General features: G+C 43.9%; 1 pseudogene; it reads left to right on the forward strand.

The window, feature by feature from the left end:
- The first annotated feature begins 750 nt into the window (after positions 1-750).
- LOC138850285 (forkhead box protein I3 pseudogene) lies at positions 751-4401 on the forward strand (annotated as a pseudogene).
- The last annotated feature ends 6013 nt before the right edge of the window (positions 4402-10414 follow it).

Here is a 10414-nt window from a genome sequence, read left to right on the forward strand (position 1 = left end):
GTTGAACTTAGTGTAGGGTTAATCTTACGAGTATAAACTTAACTGAAGATAGATCTTTGTGAAAAATAAGAATGAGAGAGGAGGGAGAAGAAAGAAGGGTGAGAGCATGAGTAGGAGTGAGGGTAAGGTGGAAAGTCTCACTATGTTACTGATTCTGTATATATATAAAATGTGTATACTTTAAACAAAATTTTAAAAATATTTTGAATCCATAATATACATTTTGTGTGAATATCTTGAAAACCTCTTATAGGCATTACAAGATCTGATGATTTTTTAAACAGTGCACTACTTACTCCCTGTTACAAAATTTCACATTGTACTTGCAATAATTTTTACTTTCTTACCTTATAATGTGAAGAGAAAGCTAATATGACAATTTATACCATTCATTGCATAGTAAACAATGAACATACAAATGCTCTAGATTTCTAAAAGTGAGAAAAGTAACACATTTTCACCTAAAAATTTCTTACCTGTTAGACCAAATATCATTACTGATCAAGATAATGTAAAACATATTTGTGTATCCTTATGCTTTGTATAAATCTAAGGTATAAGTATTCTGACTAATGCTGCAATAAATAACATTTAAAAATCGACCTGCCCGAGCCCGGTCTGCGGGGCCGTGCGCCGAGCCAGGGCTGAGGAGGGGCCGCAGGGTTGGCCCCCAAAGGGATGCTCTCGTCTGAGTGGCGAGACCAGCCCCGCTCGCCCCTGGCTGCCGCCACGCCGCACCCGCCCGCCGACATGGCCCTCTACTGCGGGGACAACTTCGGGGTATACTCACAGCCCACCCTGCCCTCGGTCGCCGCCACCACCGTCCCGGGCGCGCCCCCGGCCGCCAGGACGCCCTACGGGCTGGCTGACTACACCGCGCAGCCGGCCGCCGCCGCCAACCCCTACCTGTGGCTCAACGGCCCGGGTGTGGGCGGCTCGCCCTCCGCCACGGGCGTCGCGTACTGGGCGCCCCGCCGCCTCCACCAGCGCCACCGCCCCCGGCGCCGCGCCCCGGCCCTTCCTGCAGCCCGCGGCCGCCACCGGCTCCTTCGGCTGCGCGCAGCGGCCTTTCGCGCAGCCGGCGCCCGCCGCGCCCGCCTCTCCCGCGGGGCCCGCCGCCCCGGCAGATCTGGGCTGGCTGACCTGAGCCAGCCGCGAGGACTTGATGAAGATGGTGCGACCTCCCTACTCGTACTGGCGCTGATCTCCATGGCCATCCAGAGCGCGCCCGAGCGCAAGCTCACGCTCAGCCACGTCTACCAGTTCGTAGCCGACAGCTTCCCCTTCTACCAGCGCAGCAAGGCCGGCTGGCAGAACTCCATCCGCCACAACCTGTCGCTCAACGACTGCTTCAAGAAGGTGCCCCGCGACGAGGACGACCCAGGGAAAGGTAATTACTGGACTCTGTACCCAAACTGTGAGAAAATGTTCGACAAAGGCAACTTCCGCCCGAAGCGCCGCTCTGAAGCCAGCAAGGCCTGTACTGTGGCTGCAGGGACAGCAGAATCAGAAGAGGGGCTCTCCTCCGGATCAGGGGCTGGCGTGGGCGGGAAGCCCGAGGGGGACAGCCCCTCTCTGTTGAGGCCCTCCCAGTCCCCGGAGCCTCCCGAGGGCACCAAGAGTACTGCCTCGTCTCCCGGGGGGCATGCTCACCTCCACGCCATGCCTCAACACTTTCTTCAGCAGCCTCAGCACCCTGAGCGTCGACAGCAGCGGGAGCACGCTGCGCGCTGTGCCAGGCGGCCGCCACCTGGGCCTGCAGGGCCCCCAGCTGACCCCCGGCGGCCCCTTCCCCCCGCCACCTCCATCTCCAAGGCCTCGCCCAATGCTTTGCAGCTGAGCAGGGCGGCAGCAGCAGCAGCGGCCAGCGGCCCTCCTACTACAGCCCCTTCCCTGGCGGCAGCGGAGGAGGCCAGAGCAGCCCGTTCAGCAGTCCCTTCTACAACTTCAGCATGGTCAACAGCCTCATCGACCCGCGCGAGGGCTCCGAGGTGTAGGGCAGTGCCTCTGAGACTGCTAGGCGCACCTGAGAGTGGAGAGAACGCAGGGCCAAGCCAGCAGCTCTGGGCTAGAGCCCAAGTGAGTCCTGCAGCCCTGGCAAGCTCCTGGGGTGGCTGTGTGGCCGGTTGGCTGTGCTGGGAGTGACATGGGGTATGGTCCATAACTTCCCGTAGCCCTGCGAGCTGCTTCTACAGGTCTCTCTGGATACCTCCCTGTGTTCTGTGAGCCCTGTGAGGGCAAGGGACCATGTCTCGTTCATCACTCACTGCATGCCAGGATTGCGTATGTGTGCAGGGGACTTAAAAACGTTAGCCCATAAAGCTGTGGGGCAGGGGGGCCGCGGAATCCATCAGCAGCCTGCAGCTGAGGCAGTCGGGGTTTTGGGGCTGGCACGCTCTGATTTCTTTAGGAAAGCCAGCTGTCTGGGATTTTAATAGGAAACCGCCAGCTTTGTGTCCTTTGTCTCAATTCAGTTTTGCTCCTACTGTCGTAGGACCAGTTCACAGGTCACCTCTGCTCATTCCTGGCGTCTGGTACAAGGTCAATACTAATAGCAGTGCAGCCGGAAGCCACCCTGTCTGCCAAGCAGCGCTGTAGACACTTGACAGGTGTCAACCCACTAAACAGCAGCCTTGGGAGTCCGGGGTGATGGTGCCCCCTCATTTTCCACCCCAGGGAAGTGAAACCCTGAGATGTTAAACTGGCCTGGGGTCACACAGGAAGCTGGATGGAGGCAAGATGGGATGCAGGCAGTCTGGCTTCAGAGGCAGCAGCTTGGAGCCTGTGTGTTCTAGTTCCAGGAAAACAAGCCAGCTTCCTCAGGCAGGCACAAGTGTTGAAGGGGCAGGAATGGAGCATAGCTCTCCTTGGACCAAGGATTCTGGTTGAAATCAACATCCCGAGCCATAGGCAGCCCCGCTGTAAGAACTGCTGGGGCTGGGGTGGCCACTGCCTGCTTCCCGTCTCAGCCTGCCATCCTCGCCCTCCCAGCTTGTGTCCTGGATATCTCATCTTCCGACCAAGTATTATCAGAGTTTTATTAACAAACAGCTTTTAAGTGGGATTTTTAGTTTTTAATGCAGTAAACCATCTGATCAAATTTGTGAAGAATATACATGGTGTTATTTATTTTAGCATTCCCTTTTACTCCTCAGAGCTGTCTTCAAATCATTTTTATAGTCACCTCCCAGTGTCCCAACAGAGTTCCTGGGACCCGGGACCCACTCAGCCACTGGCAGGTGACATCTTCGGGTCTGTTAGGATGCAGATGAATTTCTGGGGACATTAAGATTAGTCTTGTGAGTTGCCTTTCCTACCATGTGTCTGAGTCGCTGTGAGCATTGCTAGTTCAGGGTTTAAGTTTTTTTAGAAACAGGAACTCAAGTACATGGTAAAAGTTACTTTAACTCTTCCCCGTGAATGATTGTTGGAGATTCACAGCATTATTTTTTAAAAATGCTTTATTTTGAAATATACAGGAAATTATTTTTTTAAACAGCTTTTTGAGGTGCAAATGACATCACATTACTGGTATGCAGAAAAATGACCAAAGAAATGACCATACTATGTGTAAAAAAATTGGTTTCTATGGATATTTTTGTATGTGAAAATTATGTGGACTTTTATAAATATTGTTTCTAGCAATTCTATATTTGTACATTAATTTATAATGTGAATGGGGCAGTAAAGGTTTTTTTTTATTTCTGAAGAAAGTGTACTGCATGCTAAGAAGAATCATGTGAAATAAATTTTAAATGAGAAAAAAATTTAAAAATCAAGGTGTCCATTATCAGATGAATAAAAATGTGTTATATGTAGACAATGCAATATTAATCAGCCATAAAAAATTAATCCTTTCATTCGCAGAAAAATGGATGAAAGGAAAACATCATGTTAAGTGAAATAAGCTAGTCACATGTTTTCCCTCATATATAGAAACCAAAAAATAAAAACTTAATTTAAACACACAGTTTTATTACTAGAGACTGGGAATGGGGAGCAGCAAGGAGGTGAGGGACTTTAGATATCAGGTACCAAGTTAAAGTTAAAGCAAAGGAATAGGTTCCTAGTAACACAGCATGTTTGTGGGACTATAGTTCACAATAACCTTTTATGTATTTTATCAAAATAAAATGTGGCTCCACTCATTCATTGAAATGTCACACTATTTTCTGTAAATATGTACAATTACATTGACTTTTAAAAATTTTAAAACCTGTGTTTGTTAATCCAGAATTTCCCACTGTAGCAAATTAGAGATTACTTATACATGCTTTGCTAACTAGGATTTACTGTTATGACTTGAAAGGCATCCCCATAGGAGTTATATGACCAGCCAAGATAAAGAGAACATAAGTATTGAGAAAAGCAGTGTAATTTCCATTTTTTAATTGTTGCAGTCTAGAGATGCTCAGTAATCCACACATTAAAACAAGGAGAAAACACTAAACTCTTAGTTTCAAATGTGTGTCAGACTTTTTATGAGGTTTCATCTGGGTTCAGTGCCCAAAAGACAGTAGTTTTAGTGATGTTTTAATGCCTTCAGGTATTTATAAACTATTTTTTACAATAAGTATTTAGGGTCTTCTTCAAACAAAGCATTAAAGTTGCATACAGTCATATTGCAAAAATCCATCACCTACAGTAGTTGCAGGACCTGTCGTTGGCGAGGTTTTCTAGCATCCAATCTCACCAATTTAATAGAGTAATGGAAAATCCTGTTTTTAACAGTAACAGCACCAAAGAAGTAAGAAGGAACAAAGCTCTATGGGGGTGATCATATTACATCAGATGGCTGACCATCTCTTCTAGAGTGTTCTCTAAATTCATCCCAAGACAACCCATGCATTCCTGTCTTTGAACTAGTACTGTTGGGAATAAATCACCTTGAGTTTCGTAAATGAAATCTTGATCAATTTAACCTCACCTTGAATGGGAAGAATCAAGTTTAGCCATTTGCCCTTTTTTCATTTTTTTGAAATCTACCTTAAAAATGTATTTCCTAATAATCAAAGAGAAAGAGTAATAACTATTATACCACATGATACTTTTTCCTCAAACCCCTTAAGGGCTTTATGTGTATATAATATGTATTAGCTCAGGTAATCATCCAAAACTACCATAAGGGGGTAAGTATATTTCCATTTCCAATTTCTTTATCATATGAAGAAAGACTAAGTGACTTGTTAAAGGTCATGCAGTTAATAAATGGTAAAGACAGGGTTCTGGAACTCAGGTCACCTAGTTCCAAAGTTACATTATTCCTTTCCTTCTATTCCATTCCTCACTGTCGCTCCCTGTCTTCGTGGAGGAAGGACACAAGACCCTGCGTTGTTCTTTCGTCTGCTTGGCCCTCCCCGGGTCTGCTGCTGGTTCTTCCCGGGTTGGCTACCGTCCCTTCCACCTCTGTGGAAGGGCGGTTCCCCCTGCCACATTCCCCACTTCTGCGGGGGAGCGGCACACCGCCTGCCGGCTCTCTCAGGGGCTGCACAGGTGTTCCTTCAGATAGATCTTCCCCTTAGATGTTCCTGGTGCATGTTGTCTCTCTCCTCCTTTATAGTCCTCTTCCGCCAATCCCAACTCTGCTACCCACACGCCAAGTACGCTGCTCTCCTCCAATCAGGAGCAGGTCCTGCAGCTTGTCAAGTTGGTGAGAGGCAGCTGGGTAGAAGCTGTTGCCTCCTCTCCCAGCGCCATATTGTGGGAGAGCAGATGCATAGAATAAGTCTTAATTCCAGTAACTTAGTCTAGTCCGAGTTGCTCCCCACACTCACCACATGTAAACACCCTGCATTTAATTCATACACAGTAACTCTTAAAAAAAAGGTAAAATAAGTGAGGACACAAAGATACATAAAATAAAAGTATCAAATAGTTGAAGTAGAACAGAAAGAACACTTAATCATGAGGAAACAATTTTAGAAAGTGTAAAGAATTACAGTAATATAGATTAAAAGTTACATATTTATATTAAGTGAATTACAACATAATGTTACAAAGAAAATATGCAAAGAGTGAAAATTTGCCATTAATATCACTCGGTTTCTTAAAATAAATTGCTATTTTCACTTTTTCCATCCCTTCTTCAATAAGTGCTTGGCAAGGTACAAAATACAGCTCTCAGGTCCTCATGGTCCTCACAAAACTTGCTATCAGTCTGGAGTCAGAATCACATAACTGCACTCAGCTGTCACACAGGGTAATGGAGGAAGCACAAGAGGCCACTGGGACACAAGGCAGATTACCTAAAATAGATTGCATGTGATTAGGAAGGCACCCAGAGGAAGTAAGACACAAACCAGATCTGAAGTATAAATATGAGTTGACAAGGTTTGGAGTAGTTCAGGATAAAGCATGCATTCTGGGCAAAGACTCAGATGTGAAAGAGGACAGTATTGTACATTAAAGACAAGTTCATAAAGGCTGGTCACTAACATGCATGTATTATTCTATCCTCATATTTACCACTTTCCATTTCAAAGAAACATGATGTGGAGAAAGATCCCAGGTTCGGAACCAGACAAGTTCAAATTATGATTTTGATTCTGCCACATGCATCTTGGTATTACACAGTAGCTCACCCTCCTTAAGCCCCAGGCTCATTATTGACCAAACAATAATACGAACACTGAAACTGAGAAATTCTCATTAAAATGTATGAGTCCTATTTGGGAAAATGGCCAGTAAAGAAATATTCAATAAATGATAATCCCCTTTCCTAATAAATAAGTATATTCATAAACCACCTTTGCCTCGGGTGTTTTATAAAAACTTGAAGTGCTTCTTTGTGTTTATAGTTCTGGATTTATGCAACCTGATTTTTTTAAGATAATCTACTATTGTTTTTATCATTTGTGTAATTTGAACGTGGAAATGGAAGAATCCTTGAGAATCATCTGCCACTACCTCCAACTTGGGTCCTGATTACAGGCAGTGGAAGAACAATCCTTAATTATGTTAACCTGGTCCTGTGCATTGCAGGATGTTTCACAATACTTAGATTGGTAACCAGAGATTGTCACTAATAACCTAAGTCACTGCCACAAGTAAAAATGGTCCCACTTTTCCCAACACCTCATAATGAAGTGGTATCACCATATTTCAGAACCCAGTGATTATCTCCCCTGACCCCCAACACACACTCTGTTTGCCAGTGGAAAACTTGATAAGAGGCTAATAAAAGTATTTTGACCAAGGTAAAAAATGATCAAATATCAGAAATAGGACTTGATTCTACTTCTTTCGATTATTAGAGGTTTCTTCTAATTAGTTCCATGTTGTAATTAATTTTTAAATTTATATATCAAACTGTATATATTTCACTTCACAAATGCATGGGAGGATTTCCAAATAGGAGAGAAAGGGAAAGACAATGGGGCATTGTTTTACTCCATCAAAAGGAACTTAACTAACCTGTTTAATTTTCCATTAAGAGCATTCTGCTCTAAGATTAAGAGACATGTGGACACAAAAAGCCTGAGAACTTTTAGAGTCTCCTCCTCATCACGAATAATGTCATGCACAACCTGTGCCCCTTGGGACCAAGCTACTATTGGAGAAAATTCAACCTAGCAGTGCACCACAGCATACTACAAAAACATCACTCCTTAGCTACTGCTCAGACAAGTTTACATAGCATATTGTACTAACATTAAGCAATTGTAGTTCCCGAGGCTACAACCATTTCATATGTTCTCCACATACCACATCACATAAATGTTTATGTGCCTTGGGTGCATAATATAAGACTTGTGTTTTCAGGTAATACATCTTAAGGTGTCTACTCTGGGTGGGAGAGCCACAATTGGTGATTGGTGTCAGAGTTTTTAAAAACATCTCCAAACTCCACTGAGTATCTGAATATTATGTGCATGCATTTGCTTAAAATCAGAATACCTGAGAACAGCTGCCTTTCTCCAATTCCCAAAGTCTTGAAGGATATGAGTATTCTTGAGTGTCAGTGAACTACAGAATCTATGGAGATTTTCAGAAGACAGAAGGTTAGTGTTAACTCCATGAATTCAGAAAAAAGATATCAAACTGCTTTCCATTTTCCCCTAAGATTGAAAGAGAGGAATACTTAAGCAACACACTGCTAACAAAGAAAGATTCCCATAATTTCACTGATAACACACAGAAGGAAGTTTGTAAGAGCTCTATTTAGAAAATTCTATCTTCATCACAAGACAGACCCCATCTTCTCAAATAATTCCCAATACCATGATTCTGGGAGACTTTATGGGTCTCTCCATCAATAATGCCATGAAATTATCTTCAGGACAAAGGCAGACTATGGACTACATTTGTTATCTAAAGTCACCACACCGAGGTAACTTCATAGTAACATAGTAACATGAACTTCATAAAACATAGTAATATGTTTTAAAACATATGTGGGCCAAAGGTCTTTCAAATTCCTCATTTTCTTCGAACTTTGACACTGACATGTGTCTCTCATTAGGCTTCCTATCCTATCAACTTCAAAAGCAGAGGACGGGATAGAATCATTCTAACAATTAAGTGGTTTTCCTCCAAATTTAACTCTTACCAGTACAATGAAATCTAAACAAAGAATGTGAAAGTATAGCTCATATCTTTTTTTCTAGTGGTACATTAAGTGTAAATGTGATTTTCAAAATATATACATCTCATATTTGTGTTTATATTGTATAGGTTCTTTTAAATTTAGCTTTAGCCTTTTAAAATGCAGGTATTCAGCCTAGTGGTTATTATGCCCGTGTCCCCTGTCAGAGTACCTAGGTGAGATGCCCAGCTCCAGTTCCTCACTCCAGATTCCTGCTAATCGGAATCTGAGAGGCAGCAGTGTTGCTTGAGTAATTGGGTTCCTGCCACCCACATGGGAGACCTGGATTGAGTTCCTGTCTGCCTTCTTTGGCCCCAGCCCAGCCCTAGTCATTAGAGACATTTGAGGACTGAACTAGCAGATAGAAATCCATCTCTCTGCCACTCTGCCTTTCAAATAAATAAATCTTAAAAAAAAAATTGTAGACATCAGCAATGAAGGCCGGCACTGTGGCTCACTAGCCTAATCCTCCACCTGCGGCGCCAGCTCACTGGGTTCTAGTCCCAATCGGGGTGCTGGAGTCTGTCCCAGTTGCTCCTCTTCCAGTCCAGCTCTCTGCTGTGGCCTGGGAGTACAGTGGAGGATGGCCCAAGTCCTTGGGCCCTGCACCCCATGGGAGACCAGGAGAAGCACCTGGCTCCTGCCTTCAGGTTAGTACGGTGCGCCGGCCACAGAGGCCATTGTGGGGTGAACCAAAGGAAAAGGAAGACCTTTCTGTCTCTCTCTCACTGTCCACTCTGCCTGCCAAAAAAAAAAAATAGAAGAAGAAGAAAAGAAAAGAAAAGAAAAAGAAATCAGCAATGAAGCCATCTGCCCTTGGGTGTTTGTTGGGAGAATCTTTGGTAATGATTTAATCTCCATGTTGAACCTATTTCAGTTGTCTATGTCTTCATGATTCAATGATGGTAGATTATATATTTCCAGAAATCTAGCCATCCCTTGTATATTTTCCAATTTGTTAACATATAGCTATTGGTAGTAATTCCTGATGATTCTTTTTATTTCTGTGCTATACATTGTAACATCTCCTTTTTCATTTCTGATTAATTTGAGTCTTCTCCCCTTTTTGTTTGATTAGTTGGGCCAATGGTGTATCAGTTTTGTTTATTTTTTCAAAAAAAATCAGCCCTTTATTTCATTGATCTTTTGTACAATCTTGGGAGGGTTCAATTTTGTTTGTTTCTTCTCTACTCTTTATATTAGCTCACCTATATGCATATGCATTCAATATTAATATATAAAAGTAATATTATTTTATATCAATATATGTACAATAAATGAGATATCTTTAATTCAAATGTTTAAAAAAGCAATAAATTAAGGTTAAAGTAGCCATAAAAGGCAGAATAACACTTCATACCCATTACGATGACTATTATAAAAAAAGACAGTAATAAATGTCAGTGAAAATTTAGAGAAACTGTAACCTTTTTTCCTTGTTAGTATGAATGTAAAATAGTAAAGCTTTTGTAGTGGATACCAGCATAGCAATTCCTCAAAAAATTTGGGCCGGCGCCGCAGCTCACTAGGCTAATCCTCCGCCTAGTGACGCCGGCACACCGGGTTCTAGTCCCGGTTGGGGCACCGAATTCTGTCCCGGTTGCCCCTCTTCCAGGCCAGCCCTCTGCTGTGGCAAGGGAGTGCAGTGGAGGATGGCCCAGGTGCTTGGGCCCTGCACCCCATGGGAGACCAGGAGAAGCACCTGGCTCCTGGCTCCTGCCATCGGATCAGCGCGGTGCGCCGGCCGCAGCGTGCCGACCGCGGCGGCCATTGGAGGGTGAACCAACGGCAAAGGAAGACCTTTCTCTCTGTCTCTCTCTCTCACTGTCC

The sequence above is a fragment of the Oryctolagus cuniculus genome, chromosome 7, assembly GCF_051225735.1.
Source record: "Oryctolagus cuniculus isolate XC-2025 breed Fujian yellow rabbit chromosome 7, ASM5122573v1, whole genome shotgun sequence".
NCBI classification, from domain to species: Eukaryota; Metazoa; Chordata; class Mammalia; order Lagomorpha; family Leporidae; genus Oryctolagus; species Oryctolagus cuniculus.